Raw genomic sequence first — 21,789 nt, 5'->3', positions numbered from 1 at the left:
ATCTGTAGGGGGAAAAGAAAATGGATTTAGTTTCCTATTTTAATCCACTATTTTGTGTTCCTGCCTCTCATTTAATAGTAGTAGTTTTATAGTAAACCAAAAAAAAACTGACTAAATCCCAAGGAAACCAGTGTAGATAAACTAAAACCAAACCAAAGAACACTGGCAGCATGAAAACAAACTGAAGGAATGACTTTAGCGTAATAAAAATTTTAATCAACGCTTTTGCCAAAAAGACTTCTTCAGAAAAACAAATAAACCTTTAACCTGCCTATTTAGTTTGAATCATCCAATAAAATTACATCGGACAATAATTCAGTTAAACAATTAATCAATCAAACACTAAATGTTAATTTCTAAAATGCAGGTATCTAATACTGTATACCACAAAATTTGTTAAATTACTAAATAGTCAACTTCCTTTGCAATAAAAACATTTAATATTAATAACTTCATTTATGACAGGGGGAATATCAGCTGCTAGATTAATTTGCCACTTGGTCTCCTTTCTTTCTACACAGTTTTTATGGTTATCACCTCTCAAATCTTGTCGAAAAATATTATTACACTAAAGCTTTTCCTTCAGTTTGTTTTTGTGCTGCCAGTTTTGTTTTGGTTAAGGTAGTTTTATAGTAATTAGTCTATTAGTTAGACTGGTAAGGAAATTAAAACATGTATGATGTGTTCCATGCATAACAACATGGATATTTTTTTGTTTTTATGTGGAATTAATAGATGCAGCATTGTTTTTATGGGTAAGCAGTGCTGATACATTTTCTAAGTACATACTTGTTTTGCATTCAGCCATAAAAAGGAAATAAAGGGGAAATGTTGGGGGGCATAAAATATAGTTAGGTAAAATAAAATTATTAAAATAAATAAAAAAAGATTCAAATATAGTTACAGGTTTATTGTAGTAGAGTTGCTGACAGAATATGTACATAAATTGTAGTAAATAAAAATGTCTAGAAATTACACTAGTATTCAAATGTCAGTGAAATATTTCCCTAAACCAACTATGTGGAACATATCTGCTTAATCTTTTTTTTCCACTTATTTCTGGTTGGGCAGAAATATATACATGCATGCAGATATGAAATACATGCTTACTTTAGGGAACCTTAAACTCATCAATATATACTCAGAAAGTCTTTGGGCTGGATTCACGATGGCTTGCATGGAGTCTAAGAGTAGAGTAAGACTCCATGCAGCCATCATGTCTGACGAGCGATCCAGGAACAGCCTGTAGGGGCATGTAAGAGAGCTCCTAAAATGGCTCTTACATGGACAGGGCTGGGACATGCAAATCACCTCAATTGCAGGTGAAAGGCATGCAAATGAGGTAGATTTGTGATTCAGGAAACCTGAACCTGTCCGAGTAAGAGCAGTGTTATTTGCAGAAATGTACTCAGTTGACAACTGAGTACCGTTCTGCAAATAGCAAAACGGAGCCGTGACAGCTCCAAATAAAGGTTGCATCCAGTGCAGGAAGCATGCCAATGGCCAAATATATGGCCATTGGAAATGTTCTCTGATGCAAAATTAAAAAAAAAAAATTTTTTTCGCCGATTTCCGATGTTTTAGCGCAGTGCCGCGCAAACGGGCTGCACTCTAAAACACAGAATACTACAAATTAAAACCCACAAGTGTGGATTTTATTGAAAGTGGTAATGTACAATGCAAGGGAATGGCAGGCTGAAGACAAGATGACCACCGAGTAGAGGTTGCTAAGGGGGGAAGCTCAGTCTAAGACATGTAACCAAGCATTAGTAGGAGGCAATCCTATGTAAATGAGTGTTAGGATAGTGAATCACTAGTTTACATAGCAAATGAGCACAGTCAGTGGAGTGTAGGAGTAGGATATGGGGAGTAACACAGTAGAAGATAGGTGACATCACAAGGGGGTATGTATGAAAGAAGTGAAGCTCACTGGAGCAGAGTGGCATGTGTCCTCTGTCATTTAGACATCATGGAAAGAGGTGTGTCAACAGGTAGGCTAGGGAAAGCCAAGAAATGGAAGGTGTATGCTGTGGATAACACCAAAGTTTCTTGCTGAGTGGGTATGCGTGCGTGTGCATGCCTGTAAACCCGAGTAAGACAGAGTGTGCGCGTGTAAGCGTGAGTGCATGCGTTTAAGCCGGTGTAAGCATGTATAAGGCTGTTTAAAGAGTTGTAAGTGCATTTGCGCTGGTGTGCGCACATTTTAACCTGAATAAGCAAGTTTTAGTCCATGTAAGCATGTGTGCACGCGTGTGAGCTGCTGTGCACATATTTGCGCTTGTGTGCGCGGTGCTCCCCCCTGAGGAAACAGAAAGGAAGCACAACAAATAGTAGGAAGCTACCAGAGAGTACTAGCAGAGCTAGCAGGTGAAAACAATCAGAATCAGGCAATTACACAGGCAGTACAATAGCCCAGCCCAGCCTAGCACTTAAAACTCTGCCACCAACAGTCCATTATGTTTCTCACAACAGACAGTGCAGTAAGCTAATAGAAGTGAAAACTGAAAACGCTTTACTGACTGAAAGAAATGTTAGGGGCTGCCAATGCTGTTATAAGGCGACATATGCAACATGCTGAGGGTGGTGACAATGGAAATGCTGCTGGACAACCCACAGTGAGGAGACGGAGAAGAGTGTACAGGCCCAGGGTAACCTACCAGGGGCTACATGAGCTGGAGATAGTGGAGCGCTATAGAGGGGACAGAGACCGCCTGCAGCAAATTGTTGAGCTGTGCAGGCCACACCTCGCACAGAGAACCAACAGAGGGGAACCCATCCCAGTGGAAACCAAGGTATGTGTTGGCCTAAGAATATTAGCAACAGGTACCTTCCAGAGACCAACTGGTGATATGATGGGGATATCACAGGCATCAGCTTCCAGGGTACTACACCAGTTCCTGGATGCCATGTCAGCACATGTCAGTGATCATGTATATTTCCCCAATTCCCATGAGGTATTGGCCAGCAATATGCGTCTCTTCCAGCAAATAGCAGAATACCCTGAGGTAGTGGGTGCAATAGACTGCACGCACATATGCATCAAAGCACCAGCCGGTGAGCAGGGTAGGGTCTACTTCAACCGCAAGGGCTTCCCCTCCATCAACTGCCAGGTTGTGTGTGATGCCCAGGGCATAATACTGAATGTGTCTGCAGGCTGCCCTGGAAGCTACCATGATTCCCATATCTGGCATCGGACGCAGCTGTACCAGACATTTGCTAATAGGGACATCCCACATGGTCACCTAGTGGGGGATGCTGGCTATGCACTGGAGCCGTGGCTGATGACACCCATCAGAAATGCACACACACCTGAACAGGAATGCCATAATGAGGCACACGCACAAACACGTAATGTAATAGAGCGTGTGTTTGGGCTGCTCAAGTCATGGTTCCGGTGCCTGGACACATATGGTGGAGCCTTGCAGTACTCACCAACTACATGTACCCAAATTGTCATGGTATGTGCTATGCTACATAATATGATCCTGCGAAAACAGCTGCAGCAGGACCAGCATAGGCCTGGGCCAAACAACCCCCCCACCATTGCCAAGGCCATCACAGGCAGAGCGTGACTCGGAGGAGGAACAACCTGAGCCTGCCCCAGTAGGCAGAAGGAGGCATGCCCAATATGCTTTGGCCTTGGCAAAGAGGCAACGCATAGCACATACACTGGCTCAGTAGGAACTCTGGAAATGATACCCCTCTCTGACTCACACATAAAGTAAAAGGGATGCCTAAGTTGTCACTACCTGCTTCCAAACATCTGCAGGGAGTATAGTATGTGCATCCAACATAGGCAACCCTGCAGCACCACCTAAGGCATGAATGCCTTGTCTTAAGCAATATAAAGCAGTGCTAAACAGCAATTACCACCAAGTAGTATATGCAAACAAAATCGCACACACCAACTAGAACAACTTTGGTCAATGTTCAGTAATATTGGGCAACGTCCAGCAATGTTGGTGAATATTGAGCAATGTCGGACAAGCCTGGTCTAAGTAGGGCATAGCTGAACAAAAGCCAACATGCTCATATTTGCTTAACAGGCCCTTAAGCAGTCTGGTCTGTTCAGTATGAAAATATAAAGCAGTGATGGGCCTCGAACCCAGGATACTGTGCACTATAGCCAAAGTACTGAACCACTAAACCATGACACTATTGCAGTGATCCCCCTGTATGACGAAATGTTGATAAGTCTATGCAAAGTATTCCATGGAAACCCTGCAGGCACAGCATAATCCTTGTTGAGTTATGACACAAAGTTGAGTCCTGCAGTGAGAACAGAACCTGACTTCCAACACACAGTATAAATGTTAACATTGGTCATGTTCGCACACATCAGCAAATGTAGTGGACCTCAGATAGCAACATACTGAAGGGTCACACTGGGCATGCTCACACACTTGAATAAATGAGACAAATGTCAGGCAACAAAACATGGAATGTCAGAACTGGGCATGCTCACACACTTAGGCCATGTCTGAGTACAGCAGTGGGACACGCATATCTGGCAGTTGCATGTGTTAACCCAGGAACCTGTCACTATAAAGCAGTCCACCCTGTGCACACAGTTATATGACAACAGACACATCTATAATATAGTGGAACCCTGTCATAATCAAATATGTTCTGCAGATACTGAAGTTCTTCATGGAAACTGGTAAAGCAAAGATGATAAAGGTCTGCAAACCAAACAATATCAGCAATAAACATTGTGCATCTTGAACATTAGCATAGGTTCAGAGGTTGATACTAGGCTATCTGCCTTAGGGCATGTACAAGCCTAGCCAGAGTGTGTTTGGCATTTGCAACCCTGTCAGATTACTGCACTGTGTATGTGAATAGTAGGTCACACAAGATAGCCCATGTACGTTTATGCTAGTGTGCCTCTGTCTAGCAGGGACACAGAAGATATCCCAGGGGTAAATATACAATCACCCATACAGTTGTCAAGATGTCTCCAGTAGGTGGTCAGTGGATGGCTCTGCCTATGTGAAACTGGGATTGCATTCTGTAGTGAGTGGAGCCTCTGGGATAAGAGCCTGTCCCTCCACAATGTCCTATTAACATCTGATCTGAGGTATACATCCCTGCAGTGTGTAGCTCCAAGGGAGCTGGATATCCTGAGGTGGAGCATGTCCAGTAATTCTGGTTTGGGTATAGCTGTAAACAACAGGCACACATCATATCTGAGTAGGTGGTAAGTGACTGAGTACAGCTGGAGTTACTACATCTGAACTATGCAGGGCATCTGTGTGAGTCCCTTGATCTGCTTGGTGAGGACCGTCTGTGGCCAGTACAGTTGCTGCAGGTGTCAGGTAAGGTACACCCTAAATGTGGCATTGTAACCAAGCATGGATGTGATGAGTATAGGGGCACAATGATCTCACTCGATCTAGATGTGAAACCATATGGGATAAGGTGGCACACATAGAAGGTGTGTCCAACCACTTTGGCAACGTGAATGTTAAAGGTGACAGTACGAACAAGTAATGTCCCCAAACCCCTAACAACTCCTACTGTATGTAATGGAGCACTACCTATGTGGTAATGTGTGGGCATGTTGTTACTCCCAAAGGGGATGACTATGCAACTAATGGCATTTAGCTTTAGGCCATGGCTCAGGCACCAGTCATCCATCTCTGTGAGACCCTGATTGAGTATGCATGTGGCAGCTGGAGAGTTGATCATGGCACCCAGTTTGCAGTCAAGTGCAAACATGTTCAGCCATATTCCCCCTGTGATAGCCTGTACGTAAGACAAATATATACTAAACAAGAGGGATCCCAGGACCAAGCTGTGTGGGATGCCATGTGTAACTGGTGTATAGTCAGACATGGCACCTGCAATTCTGGCCATGTGGGTGCTATCCCTGATCTAGGTATCAATCCATTGTGTGAGATATGTGTCCAAATTGATGCTGGTGAGTCTATGCATAATGGCCCAGTGGGTTATTGTGTTGAATGGTTTTGCAAGGTTCAGGAAGGCTGTGTGGACAGCCATCCCTATGTCGATGGACCTGTTAGCCATTTAAAAAATGCCTACAGGTTCAAGTGGCAAGATCTGCCCACAACAATACTGAAATGAGAAGGACACAATGTCTGTAGGTTCCCGATGTCTATGTGTAGGAGTCCTATGACAATGTGCTCCATAGCTTTGCAGAACAGGCTACATAGGCTTATAGGGCAATATTGTCTGTGGTCCGTTGTGGCACCAACTCTGTGGAGTGGGACCACTGTCGCAGTACGCCATTCCTTGGGTACATATCCTGTGGTAACTCCGATATTGAACAGTGATGTAATGTGAGGGTTGCGTTTGTAATGGTGCTTGTGTATGATGCAGGCTGGGACACCATCTGGTCACATTGATACTGTTATGTACGCTGTGGGGAGGGCAGCACTTACCTGTTACTGTGTGATGTCAGGGAGGTTATACTCTGTTGGGATGGATAGTTGCTCCTTAGGGGGTTGGGTGGGAGACATCTGCACTGAACCTGTTTTCCAGGATGTAGGTAACGCCAGTGGGTTCAGGGTAGGTTTAGTCAGTATGCAGTAACTCACAGCATATCAGTGAGTGTCCACCCAGGTTCCTGACATAAGTGAAGAAGGCCGTGTGATAGTCCTACGTGTCAGGTGCAATTGTCTGGTAGAAGCGGCCATTACAAAAGTCCATGAGTGATTGTAGCTGTCTGCTAGTACAGATCACAGATGCCTTCCCAGTCTAGGATTGTGCTCTATCATGAAGTAGCATCCTCCTGACGTTGTACAGCTTATTAATGGCTGGGGTCTACCAGACAGGTCCCCTGCCATTGTAGTAGTGGGTCTTGTTGTTATTTGGGATAGCACAATCCATGCAGTCCACTAGGTGTCCATAGAATGTGTATGTAAAGGATGCAGCAGTGTGAGCCATATATGCCACTGTCTCAGGATCTCTGAAGGATACCACCTTGCTTTGGTGAAGTGAGATGTTGGCTCATGAGAAGTTCACCAAGATTACCCAGGATGGGTGTGTGGAGGGTATATGTATGTCCTGTGAGATACATGTATGTTCTGACCTTACCAATGAGGGGTATATCGCTGGTGTGGAACATAGAGTCCCCATGTTGGTGATGAGCAGTTCCAATATGTATTCCCCCTTGTGGCTGTGTTGACTGGTTGTGCCAAAGCATATGAGTCCACAAATTGTAGTGACTGTTGGGTGAGGTTGTCGGGGCTTGAGTAGTATCCCCATTCAATATGTGTGTATATGAAGTCACACAATATAATGGTGTCTGTGGAGACCTTCATATTCTCCATAGTTCCCACAAAAGCCGAGTGTGGTTCCTGAGTATGGGAGTGTGTTTTGTGGCAGACAACAAACTGAAAGGCAGTATTGCACAATGGTAGTTGTATATGTATGGTCTGTGATGCTTTGTGCAGTGATACTAACCTGGAGGTGTATGTATCTGTGATGTATATGGATACTCCCCCTAGTTGTGTTGTCTGTTCCAAGTCTTGTTGTCAGACAGCATGGTATGAAACATAACCTGGTAGTGCTGGTGTGCATAAGTGAGCCTGAACCAGGTGTCTGTCAGTGCACAGATATTGCTCTCCTCCATACTGAGGAGAGTCCTGAGTGGCCACAATATGAGGTTAACACAACTGTTGTTGAGCAGCATTACCCTTAGTTTCATTTAACCTGTAATGTCTATGGAGGTGGGTTTGTCTTCTGAGCCCTGCTTAAAAAAGGTACTCTGGTGGTAGCAAGAGCCTTAGCCAGCATACCAAAGTCCAAGGGTGACAGGTGCAAGCTGTCCATAGTGAAGCTACATGGCATGTTGAGCATGTCACCATATGCTGACAGACCCTTTATCCCCTATGAATGAAACAAATTTGTTAGCCAACTGTTAAATTTGATATGTGCATCTGTATACTGTGACATCATAATTGGTGGGTGTAAGATGCTAGACAAGGTCAGGGTCATACTGGCCTGGGCTACATGATCAGATTGTACCTCCATGTGTCATGTCATGTGGTCCAGGGAGTAACGTCTGAGGTTACACCCAGCAGCATGGACAATGATGGTGCCAGTCTTGAACTTGCTTTGGGTGACCTGACTGCCTGTGTTATGCGGCAGATCCTGGCACCCAACAGACAGCCCAAAGTGACTATTCCCTTGTTAGGGCTGGTGAGTGGTACGTCAGTGTGTCTGAACGTAAGTGTCGCCTATTACAAGTGTATTAGGTTTGTTGTTTAGCCTGAAGGGCAGTGACTGTGTGGCACACTGACATTGTGAACTTTGTGATATGTGGGTATTGTAGTGGGGTAGCAGGTGTGTGTGTGTCTGCTTTGGAGGTCTCTGCTGCTTAGGTAGAGTACATTTACAGCATCTGAGTATGTCAATGTGTGCTAATGTGGTTTGAGTGCTGTTGCTAGAGGATATGTGAGACTGATATGTGGTGTGTGTGGTTACCTTCATTACCTAATAGACTGTGCCAGTCATGGGTCGAGAGAGTTCAGCTCCCTGTATGTCTATATAGGTGCATCTCACACATATATCTGAGTTTGTCGGGAGGAGGATAGGGTTGTCTGTGTACATGAGGCAGATGTGACATTGTGTCAATATCACAATATCCACCAGCTGGACTGAAGAGTACACACAAAACCAACCCCTGGACATGCCAGGATATTATCATGACATACTCTGTAGCCTGATCACAAAGGATCAGTAGGGTGTTAAGCATGTAAAAGAGTATAACAGGGATTAGTGCTCATGTTTGTTAGTGTTTTGTAAAGAGGAGCTGAGAAGTAGTCCAGACTGAATCATGACACCTCCTTCAGCTATGTCATAAATATCAATGTATACCCATATACGTCCTGAGTAAGGGCCAACTGTACCTGAGTGTCAATGCTGACATCATGACAGACAGGCCCATACGTACATACCCATCCCCCACTGACCAATAGTCCACATCATCATACCAGGAGATATCACATGTAGAATGGATGAGCAGCTACCCCACTGCCAAAAGCATGGCAGCAGGTGGAATACATTGTTTCCCAATATGTGTCATGCACAAACTACAGAACAAACAGATCATGCACCTAAACAGTCAGCTGAGCCTCACCACCTACACAGGATGTGGAACCGTTGAATGTGTCACAGCTACATATGGCACTCCCCACAAGTGTTGGTGCACAACACACCATGGGAAGTCATGTCTAGTACGCCTATGAGGTCTGATCTGCAAGGTCATGGAGTCCATCATGGTTGCAGTCATAAACAGAGCTACTGGAAGCTGACACACACACACAACCCTGCCAACTGTAGTATGTTCATGTGCGGATCATGGTTCCCAAACATGCTAGACTGTTTGCAAGGCAGCCACCCAGGACACACATCAATGAACACATCTACACATGTGTCACATAGACTTTGAATAGCCCTTTATCAACATCCCAGACACATTTAGTATCCACAAAACCAAGAAGCTGTGCATAAATATGTGTTGACATATGACGGATTGTCAATATGTCCACAGATAGATCACACAAGGTAAGGATACTGAGGTCATGTTCATGCTGTTGGCACCTGCTGACCCACATGGACCATTCCTGGAATGGCATAAAACAAAGTGTACACACATCACCATGTCCAGTCTGATGATGTCACCATCCTATAAATACAGCAGGAGAAGGGAAACCAGCCAGTAAAACAAATAGCAAGCCGTGTTAATGTGTCTCTTTCCAGTATCATAACATAATTAGGTAGGGGTTTGAATCCTGCAAACTGTGTGTGTGTGGGGGGGGGGGTATGTGTGCAGTTTCCTTTGAGAGGTGTTCCCTTTTTGGAGACTGGGAAAACTCAGTAAAGGAGGTACATTCCTCTTTGAAAAGTCCGATGATGTCACCATCCTACAAATACTGCAGGAGAAGGCAAAACAGCCAGTGAAGCAAATAATGTGCCATGTTAGTGCATCTGTCTTTAGTATCATAACATGGCTAGGTAGGGGTTTGAATCCTGCAAACAGTGAGTGTGTATGTGTGCAACTGTCTTTGAAAGGAGTGCCCTTCTAAAAGAGGTATATTCCTTTTTGGAAAGTCTGATGATGTCACCATCCTACAAATACAGCAGGAGAAGGAAAACCAGCCATTAAAGGAAATAATGCACCGTGTTAATGTGTCACTCTCTAGTATCATAACATAGTTAGGTAGGGGGTTGAATCCTGCAAACAGTGTGTGTGGGGGGGTTGTGTGTATATGTGCAATTGTCTTTGAAAGGAGTGCTGTTTTTGGAGACTGTGAAAACACACTGAAAGAGGTACATTCCTCTTTGGAAAGTCTGATGATGTCACCATCCTACAAATACAGCAGGAGAAGGGAAACCAGCCAGTAAAGCAAATAGCCCGCCGTGTTAATGCGTCACTCTCTAGTATCATTACATAGTTAGGTAGGGGACTGAATCCTGTAAACAATGAGAGTGTGTGTGTGTGTGTGTGTGTGTGTGTGTGTGTGTGTGTGTGTGTGTGTGTGTGTGTGTGTGTGTGTGTGTGTGTGAGGAGGGGTTGTGTTTATGTGTGCAACTGTCTTTGAAAGGAATGTCCTTTATGGAGACTGTGAATACACACTAAAAGAGCTACATTACTCTTTGGAAAGTCTGATGATGTCACCATCCTACAAATACTGCAGGAGAAGGGCAACCAGTCAGTAAAGCAAATATCGCATGATTTTAGTGCGTCTCTCTCTAGTATCATAATATAGTTAGGTATGGGGTTTGAATCCTGCAAACAGTGTGTATGTGTGCAATTGTCTTTGAAAGGAGTGTCCTTTTTGGAGACTGTGAAAACACACTGAAAGAGGTACATTCCTCTTTGGAAAGTCTGATGATGTCACTATCCTACAAATACAGCAGGAGAAGGGAAGCCAACTAGTAAAGCAAATAGCGCGCTGTGTTAATGTGACTCTTTCCAGTATCATAACATAGTTAGGTAGGGGTTTGAATCCTGCAAACTGTGTGTGTGTGTGTGTGCAGTTTCCTTTGAGAGGTGTTCCCTTTTTGGAGACTGGGAAAACACAGTAAAGGAGGTACATTCCTCTTTGGAAAGTCTGATGATGTCACCATCCTACAAATACTGCAGGAGAAGGAAAACCAGCCAGTAAAGCAAATAGCGTGCCGTGTTAATGTGTTTTTCTCTAATATCATAACATAGTTAGGTAGGGGTTTGAATCCTGCAAATGCTGACTGTGTGTGTGTCACTGTTGGTCAACACGGTGTGGGTTTTGCTTTTACTATGGTATGACATAATATGATGACAACAGTAAGTGTATTGCAGACATCAGGTATTTGCATGGCAAATATATATATGCGTACATGTCCTCTCAATCAGTACATAGGTGTGAAGCCTGCATACTACATGAATACATTTATTTCCATTGACAGGTTGTGCCGCTGCTTCTCAGATCGTAGGTAACATATGTATGTATGTGACACGGCCGTCCACTGAGTTCTGTGGCCAAGGTCATCTGTGGCACACGCACCCATGACAGTTACTTAAGAGTAGTGTGAGTGAGGGTATATGCCTGGGGTATATGTCAGACATGGTCATACACAACAAAGTCTGCCAATAATGGACAGTCTATATAGGTGTATGACTGCCTTGTGGATATGCATTCAGGCCTCTAATGTCTTATGTGATACACCTTGAGACTCCACAATACCTATGGATATGTGGATACCAAGGGACACATGACATAACATGGGTCTGTATGTACACAATGGTACCCGACATACATGTTGAGGGCTACCACCTGTGTGTTACTGACGGGATAGTATGTTTAGTACATGAGGATGACTATGCCATAGTCGGCATACTGCTATACAGCATGTATCACACAACAGGTATCTGTCTTTATGATACCCTTGTGTAGAATATGCATCCCATCCTGGGAATGCATTGCAGGCCAATCCATGCATTCTCAGATTTGGATGGACACATCCCTAGTGTGTCTGCATGTACCTAAAGGGGCTATATGACACACAGGTGTGGTCACAGTAATGGGTGGCGGTCATCACCACTGGTTAGTGTTATAGTGTAGCACCGGAAGGATTCAATTGATACTGGGTTCCCTACTACTGTGTGTCATTTGTCAGGACATCATTCAATGATTGCTTATAGTCATGTTGTTGAGGTTGTGTATACTACCAGACTGCAAATCACTGACCGATATTAACGGTATCACCCGCAGCATAGTGTCAACCCATGTCATACACACGTCTACCCATGTTATTACATAACTGTAGCAGAATGCATACTGGCCATTGGAAGATGCAATGAGATGTTAACAATGTGTACGACAGGGTATGCCACACGTCCCATGTGTCCACTATGCACGTACATCCAGACAGTGCCACCCACCATGTTCACAGATGTACACTTGCTAATCTGTACTGCACACATCACACATGTACTGTCCACTCACTAACACATGCTGGCAACACATCACACGTCAGCCAAGTGGCACATGGGTGGATAATACATACTCAGACCCAACAGTGGTGTAAACAATGCTACATTGACAAACAGAGCTTTGATGCATAATGTCTGCTCAGATATACCTACAAGGATGTAGTTACACTTCCTTGTTGACAACTTGCTATTATTGCTACACTGCTATAGTGTCACCCTGTGCATCAGCACCATGTTAGCCTGTCCCTCCATCGATAATGCAGATGACAGGAGGCGGCACAGGTATCATCATATGCACAGGGCATTTTGTTGTTTGCCAGAACCTGACATTGACCCATCCAATCGACATGCCTGTGTGTGTGTGTGTGTGTGTGTGTGTGTGTGTGTGTGTGTGTGTGTGTGTGTGTGTGTGTGTGTGTGTGTGTGGGACAACAGTACAGCATGGGCAAATGTTGATGTAATGTGTGTGTGTATGTGTGAGCCCTAGTTGTTTGGTAATGTGTGTGTGTCTGCATGCACACAGCTCCACTATGTGGCTGCCATATACGGTGTTCTGTGGGACAGCCACAGACTGTACCTGCTTGGTTGTACAGATCACTGTCTCCGGCCATGGACACAGTACATGTGCCTGGCAGGGGTGCTACGGATAGTATCGGGTACCAACCCAGACTGGGTACTGTCATCAGAGGCAGAGGTATGACGACTGGACCCATGTCCCTGCTGGGACTGGCCAGAGCCACGTGCATGTGGTCTACTGGGACGGACAAAGGACAGGCCAACCCCAGCATTGCTGGGGCTGGTACTGCCACTACGGGAGTGGCTGTGAACTGTGGGCCATCCGCGACCACTGCCAGCTGTTGCTGTTGCTGGCATGCATCCGTGTCGACATCGCAACCATCCCGCACAGTCCTGGCTCGAGGAAGACATGTTGTGGAGGGCATCTATTGTCTCCCCCCAGCATCTATCAATGACCTCGGTGTACGTCCGATGGCACCGGCAAGGTCAAGGATGCTGTCATTGATAGTGTAATGTGCCCTCTGCGCCCTAAGTCCCTGCCTGGTGTACCGTTCCATAAGTGCCTGAGCATGCATTATAGCCCGGTACATAGTGGTCGTCATAAGACCTGTGAGGGCACGCCTGCCAGGGGCAATGCATCCAGTGGTGCTCCCCTGAGAACCCCTGGACCTCCGCCTATGTGGTACCATTCTGGGTCTATGGCTATGGCTGCTGTGAGGGGATGCAAGTGCCATGGGTACCACACTCTCCTGGTTAATGTCAACTGTATGCTGCCCCTCCCCTATGGCTATTGGTGGTGAGGGATGTAATGGCAATATGAGTGTGTGCATAGATGGGATTGAATGCTGTGTACTGTCGATTGACGGACCAACAACAGACCCTGTCAAATCTCCCTGTGCCAAAATAAATGTGTCATCATCACCACTATCTATGGCAGTGGCTTCAGGTCACCTGCTGCTTTCGCCAACCGCTACCTCAGCACCTGTGAGAGGTGGACAGGAAACACATGTTATGGTCTGCACATGCACACATGCACACATGCACACATGCACACATGCAAACATGAACACATGCACACATGCATACATGCACACATGCACACATGCACACAGGAACACAGGAACACATGCACACAGGAACACATGCACACTCCTCACTACAGCAGATATACACACACAACAGAAATCCAAATCATACTCAGTACTGGTTGAAGGTGGGTGACAGTATCACAAGGCAAACAGTCACGTCACGTGTGTCAGCATGCAGAATAAGTGTTGATCAAGTCCATGCAGTGTGAGTGTAGACAGCCATAGTTAAAGATAGTGTACATGGCTGTGGTGCATGTATGTACATGTTCATTGATTGCCTACACCCTGGAACACAATGTGTACAAGGACATGACATTTCTGTGCAAGTATTATAAGCTCTGCAATGTCCTGTGCACCATCACACACAGGTACACATACCATGGCTGCATGTACTATCTGTGTGTCAAATGGATTCCCATGTCTGATTGCAGTGTCTGTGTCTGTAACAGATAATTGTGGACACAGGTGTAGCACATGCAAGCTATGTACACACATGGGATGAGTGGTGCATGTATAAGTGATGGGATACCAATCCTGGACATGGCCATTGTAACAGTATGGGGTGCAGTACCATTAGCCATCACCATCATGCATCATGTGGTCACTCAAGGCCACTAAAGTGTGCTAGACCACCACCTAGCATGCTGTACCTGAACCGCAGTGCCGTGGCTAAGTTCACAATTATACAGCCATGTTGCACAAGGGTGTGTGAGTTGCCCAATAGGGAGCATTGCCTAACATGACTGTGTTATGTGTTGAGGAGTGTTGCACAGCCCCATGCTAGGCCCCTACCCCTCAGGTATATTATGTGTGGTGTGCGGATGACATGTGGAATACTGAAGTGTGACCTGGCAGCGGGTGTCCAGTTGCACTATGTATAGCATGTTGAGGTGTACTGCGTATGACAAATGTGTTATGTTGTGTACATGTGTGTCAACTATGCCTATGCAATGTGCAGTACAGTGTTGCCACATTTGTGTCTGATGCTCTGTGCATTGCATGTGATTGAGGCAGCTACTGACATTGCTGAGATGTTTCACGTCTCACAGCAAACATGCACAGCATGCATTATGTGTAGGTGTGTTATGTGTACATGGCCTACACCTCACCTATGACATGCATAGTTCAATACCAAGTTTAAAGTGTTGTCACACTCACCAGCATGTAACATGTGCCCTGCTGTCACACCAGAGGGACCTGCAAGAATATGACACAGTTTGTCAGTGGCCACAACTGTGGCATTGCTACTGTGAGTGTGCTAAACTACAGTAGAACAACAGGCATAGGTGTACAGATACTATTCAAATTATCAGTATTGCACACAATAGGCAGCACAACTGCTAAACACAGTACACATCTCACACATGCATAATCTAACAATACAGGTAACAGTAGTCTACAGCTAGGGCATGTTACCTGCACACTCCATGTCACAATGCCGGGTGGCTCCGGCCGCCATGATGACATATGTGTGATGTTGTTGCTGCTGTAGGCCAGGAGCCACAACACTTAGCAGCAGTTCCTCCACTCTGGTGAGGGGGGATGTATGGCCACCCCACCACCTGCGGAAAGCTGTTGTCTGTGGATATCAGATGCATGCTGCCGGACATGTCTAATTAAATCACTGCAGTGATGGAGTACCTGCTCATATGTCTGGTTATGCATGCCTATGTCATTTACCTGACAAACAAGTTCTTGCCACAGTGCAATACGCTCCTGTTGATGCTGGCTGGTCCTGGAAAACAGCAGGGTATAGTGCTGAACCAGGCTGTGGTGGATTTCCTGTTGCTCTGCAGCTGTGTAGCAGGGATTCCTGTGATGAGCCATAAGCCTGGAAGACAAGTAAATGATATGTGTGAGCAAGTCATGTGACACACTTAACATTATACAGTACAGATATCAGTTAACTGCCATATATAGCATCTGTTCATTTGTCAGAGGATACACACATTCAATACCACATATCAGTGCTCAGCCCACAACTGGCTGACTGTGCCTGCCACACTCCATATGACACACCAGTATACACCAGTACTCGGCTCACTGTTTGGGATCCAATGCACAGCCTTGCCAGAGGGGTACATATCAAGCTAATGCATACAGAAATATGTCATCCATTGCAATGAATGTGAAGTACAGTTACAGTATAACCAGTAACCCACCCTAGTCGTTGATGCCATACCCCTACCTAACATATGTGTGCAGTTGTTAATATAGCTGGCATACTGCTGTAACAGAGTATACATGTTGCTAGGTACACACGCAAACCCTGCATCACACATGTGATTGCAGACATGGTACAGGCATCATTACACACACATCAGACATTCATACAACACACAAATGTATGCTGACACAGATGAGCATTTCCTGTGTACCTTACAGTACTGTGTGCCCCTACTTACAGATACCTATGCCTGAGGAATGTAATCTGTGCAGACTACAGGAAACACACAAGACAGTGTTACCAGGGAATGTGAACATACACCATACTGTGCTGTTTAGGCCTACAGCTTCAGGTGGTACAACAGTTCAAATGTCAGCTGGATTCACCAGTAGTACCACTTACTGAGCATACATGTATTGCTTCAGCCTATGATGGAACACCACAGTCATACACAAGGAACTACGTCACAACATATACCATCCTACTATGTCTGCATCCCAGTAACTGACACATCTTTCTCTGGCCTCACACTTAGAACACAAATGACCATGAAAGAAACAACCTCACACTTAGCTATCACACCGTTACAGACCTTGCACACATTCACTGTCACACTCATTCCATCTCACATAGCAGGTATTGCACTGTGTACATGTATGTGTGCATTGTGTCATAAGTAAGTAGTACACTATTGTCCCTGGGGCCTACAGCAGCCTAGCCATATGCTACCCTGGCCTTTGACACACATGCAATTAGATTTCTCGTCCTCCTGTCAACCGGATACACTGAGGTGATTCCCAGGGCATGTTACCTATCCCCCAGACAATCATCAGGGATATATCTGACATCTGCTACTGAGGAGCCTTGTTTGTTCATGCTGGGTGGTTTACACCAGAGTATGGCATATTTGCCAATAGGAGCCTATCCCTCCAGCATGTGTTGTTTAGTGAGGTTGCGGGGATTAAGGACCTAGGCCATGTAGCCCAGTGGGATTGTGAGGTGTTGACATGGTGGTTGTCTGACTGCTATGGGTGTGGCATACCTCTGTATGTTCGGCAGAGGTAACCTCTGGGTGGACGGTATGCAACACACTGTAGCTGTGGTTATGTGAGTCAGTCTGCATAGGGTATGTGTTTCAGGGCAGTATTACCCTTTGTGAGGTATGTCTGTGGCCTTTCCACTTGCTGTAGTTGTCATGTGAGGTACATACCACATGGGGCATTGTGATGAGTACAGGGGAACACTGACCTATATTTCCGTACATGACATATCGTTTGTGATGACACATGCCACGTAGACAGATTACAAAACTAGTGTGGCACTGTGAATATCAAAGGGGAGGCTACTGTCCACCTGTGTCCCATGTTCCCTTCTGACACCTTCATTGTTAGTCAGGCAACCACCTATCTGGTTGTTAGTGGGTAAAGTGTTTTGGAATGGGGTATGGCACTGCAGTATCAACACTGGTGTTCAGTCCATGCCTTGGTCACCAGGCACCTGTTGCAATACGTCTGACCCTGTGTCTCCCTCTTATATATATATATATATATATATATATATATATATGAATATTTATATTCATATTTATTTATATATCACTCTATATATACATATATATATATATATATATATATATATATATATATATATATATATATATATATATATATACATATCTATATATATCCATAGATATCTGTATATCTCTCTATATATATATCTATATATGTATATATCTATATATAGATATCTACATATCTATATATCTATATATATCTATATATAAATATATATATATAATATATATATATATATATATATATATATATATATATATATATATATATATATATATATATATATATATATATATATATATATATATATATATATATATATATATATATATATATATATATATATATATATATAGATATATATAGATATATATGTGTGTGTGTGTGTGTGTGTGTGTACACACACACACACACACACACACACACACACACACACACACACACACACATATATATATATATATATATATATATATATATATATATATATATAGATACATACTTGTAAACAGCCACTGCTGAACATATACATGCACATATATGCACATATACTGCCCACCTTTCATGGTGGGAATATCAATTATGGAACAGTTGTGAGACATGCAATTATGTAATAATATTGCACAGTGTTGTGCAGAATGCATTTAGCTGTCCTCAGGCTGTATAGCCGTAGCAGACCTCAGTGGCTGTAACTCAGTCCCACAGCATTTAACCACCACATGACATATACCTGCACTGCTTGCTGTTTTCAATGCCACACACTACAACCTACATAGATATGTGCACATAGCAACCTTCAAATACATATATATGTCCAGCCTTCACTAACAGTTGCAGTATGTCCCTTGCCCTATGCACATCTGCATATACATATAGATATGGACTGCTACCACATAAGAAGTGTTCACAGAATGTAGAGTACCCTTCAGACACATAATTCGGATGCCAGCAAATACATCTGTGTTACATACCTTACCTTTGTATTTCTCACCTCAGTCTGTTGTACCTGTTGATGTTTTTTTTTTTTTTTTTTTTTTGTTTAGGTTGGTGTCTTCCCCTGCCTGTGTTTGTTTTTTTTTTTTTGTTTGTTTTGGTCGGTTGGTGTCTCCAATTGCCTCTGTTTGTTGTTTTTCTTTTGTTTTGATTGGTGTCTCCAACAGCCTCTCTTTTTTTTGGGTTTGTGTCTCCAACTGCCTCTGTTTGTTGCTATTTATTGGGTTGGTCTCCAACTGCCTCTGTTTGTTTGTTTGTTTGTCTGTCTGTCTGTCTCTCTCACTCACTCGCTCTCTCTCCAGTTGCTGCAATGATATTATTGGATGTGTGGACAGCAAGTACAGGCTGCTTTTGTAGGTATCTGCACATGTGCATGTGATGGCCTCTGCACCAATTGGTGCCCACCATTTAGTGATTGCATGCAGCCTGCTTTGTGGTAATTGCAGTTCTCACTGTGATTTCAGGACACTGCTATAAAATGATAGATTAGGTAGGCGTAGGCCTTTCAGTTTTGCAAGGTGAGGACCATGCTTGTTTGCTGTGGACACTGTTGTGTCAGTCAGAAGGTTGGTATATGTCTCATATCTGAAGCTGTGTTGTAACCAGTGAAATGCATGTTGTACTGAAACCTGACTGTTGCTTCTTCCAGTACACTCTTCTCAGTGTGTAAGTTTACTCACACCTCCTAATGCTGACACTGGATACATGGGAGTATGTACTTTCTTTTGGAATTAGGGAATTAACTGGCATACAACAGTAGTTATTGCAATGTATTCCTATGGCTTTCCTATTTTCCTTTTACATTCAGTCCTTGTAATGCATGTTATATTATTTTATTACAATGTATTCCTATGGCTTTCCTATTTTCCCTTTACATTCACTCCTTGTAATGCATGTCACATTTCTTTATCGCAATGTATTCCTATGACTTTCCTATTTTCCCTTTACATTCACTCCTTGTAATGCATGTTATATTTCTTTCAGCACCAAGTTATTGTATATCTGCTGTGGCTTAGTGGTACATCATGTGGACTGGTGAGTCCAAGGTGTGGGGTTTGAGACTGACAAGGGCATTTTATTTTGCTGCTGAGCAATACAAGGGTCTTGTCATACAGAGTGACAAAGGCACTTTTAAGCAGTTGTAAGTGAGTTGGCGTGGGTTTGCGCGACGCTTACCGATGCTAAGCAACATTTAGCTTAGCTTATTGCATTTTAGCAATACTAAGCTAAGCTTAGCTTCACTTATTTTATGTTAGCAATAGTTAGCTAAGCTTGGCGTAGCTTATCATATCTTAGCAATGCTAAGCTAGGCGCCCACATGCGCACACTGGTGCAAACCCGTTTACTACTGTTTACAAGTGCTCACTCCTGCTAACCCCCGCGCTCATGACTTTGACAGAAATGTAAATGGAGAGATAGGAATGTGGTGATAAAGGGTGCTCAAAGAGGGGGAAGACAGTAGGGAAACTAGCTTGGGATGTACACGATGGGTGTGGAGAAGGTCCATAGCTGCCCATTTCTTTATTAGCAACAGCTGTGCATATGCAATACATTAGGTGGGATATTTGAAACCTTCCACCCCTGAGAGAGTGGTGAGGACATCTAAGTATGTTGTACTACCAATTATGAATATCAGGCACATGCACTGTTTGTGAACTGCTATACTGTCATTAGTACGTTATTCACATCTGAACAGTTTGTGGTTTGTGTTGGCATTAGCACAGTCTGCTCAGGACGACTGGACATATTTCTGTACTGTGTATGCCTACCTACAGCCTTGGTTGTGCCTGACTACATGGGTATATAGTACCTTTGGGTAGGGGTGCAGAACTGCAGTGTGCATTATTTATTATCGTGTGATGTTTGTCATACTGAACATGCAGAGTTGCTGTGTACCTGTAAGTCTATGAAGGCTTGTAGTCTATCTGAGTAGCTCCCACCTGTGGACATATCCAGATGGTAGACAGAGGTCAGCCTAGTATTCTTTGACTGTGCACCACAGCAGTCTTTTCAGCACCTGAACAATGGCATTGTCACAGGTGGTTGCCATCAGTACATGCCTACATCCTTTGCTATTTCTGTGTTGTACTTCTACATAAGGGCATGCTTGTGAGATTCATTCTACAGCTATTTGCAGAGTGTGTAACAGCAGACAAGCTGATATGCCTGTGTGTTTCTGACTCTTCCAGGCCTCAGATACTCTCACGTATATATTTGAACAGCCTCAGGGAAAGGTTCATATAACTGGGATACACGTGTGATATAGTTCAGACATTTTACAGTTCAGACTTTGGGTGATTCAGACCATTTCTATTACTACACCTTTTCTGATGTGCAAGCGGTGTCTACTCTCACTTATTGACATTTGTTATTAAGTGAGATTCAACACCTTTATGCCTGCTGTTAGTACATTTTACAGGGAGTCAGAGGGGTGCAGCTAACATTTGTTTACAAATCAGGGTCATCACTGTAGAGCAGTCACTGTTGGGATTTCTAGCCTGTGACCTATGCTAATATGCCAGTGTGTATCCTGTTCTGATACTGTGTGGGGTTTGTAAGCTGCTACTGTACCTTATTCCCTACTAGCATGGCTGATTCTCTTTTCACAGTCATGTCATGCAATTCAACAACACCTGCTGGCCCACAGAACAAGATTTGTGTTATGCCATTCCTATTTTCCCTTTACATTCACTCATGGTAATGCATGATAAATTGCATTCAGCACTAAGTTATTGTATATCTGATGTGGTTTAGTGGTACTGCATGCAGACTGGTGAGTCCAAGGTCCCGGGTTTGAGACTGACAAGGGTATTGTTATTTTGCTGCTGAGTAATACAAGTGCCTTGTCATACAGAGTGACTAAGGCACTTTTAAGCAGTTGTAAGTGGGTTGGTGTGGGTTTGTGCGACGCTTAGCAATGCTTAGCTAAGCGCACACAAACTCACATTCGTGCACCCCTGCTAACTACTGCTTAAAAGTGCTTACTCCTGCTAACCCCCGCGC

The sequence above is a fragment of the Protopterus annectens genome, chromosome 2.part0 (assembly GCF_019279795.1).
Source record: "Protopterus annectens isolate FY-2018-M chromosome 2.part0, PAN1.0, whole genome shotgun sequence".
In the NCBI taxonomy this organism is placed as follows: domain Eukaryota; kingdom Metazoa; phylum Chordata; order Ceratodontiformes; family Protopteridae; genus Protopterus; species Protopterus annectens.
Note: the sequence above shows the minus strand (reverse complement) of the source record.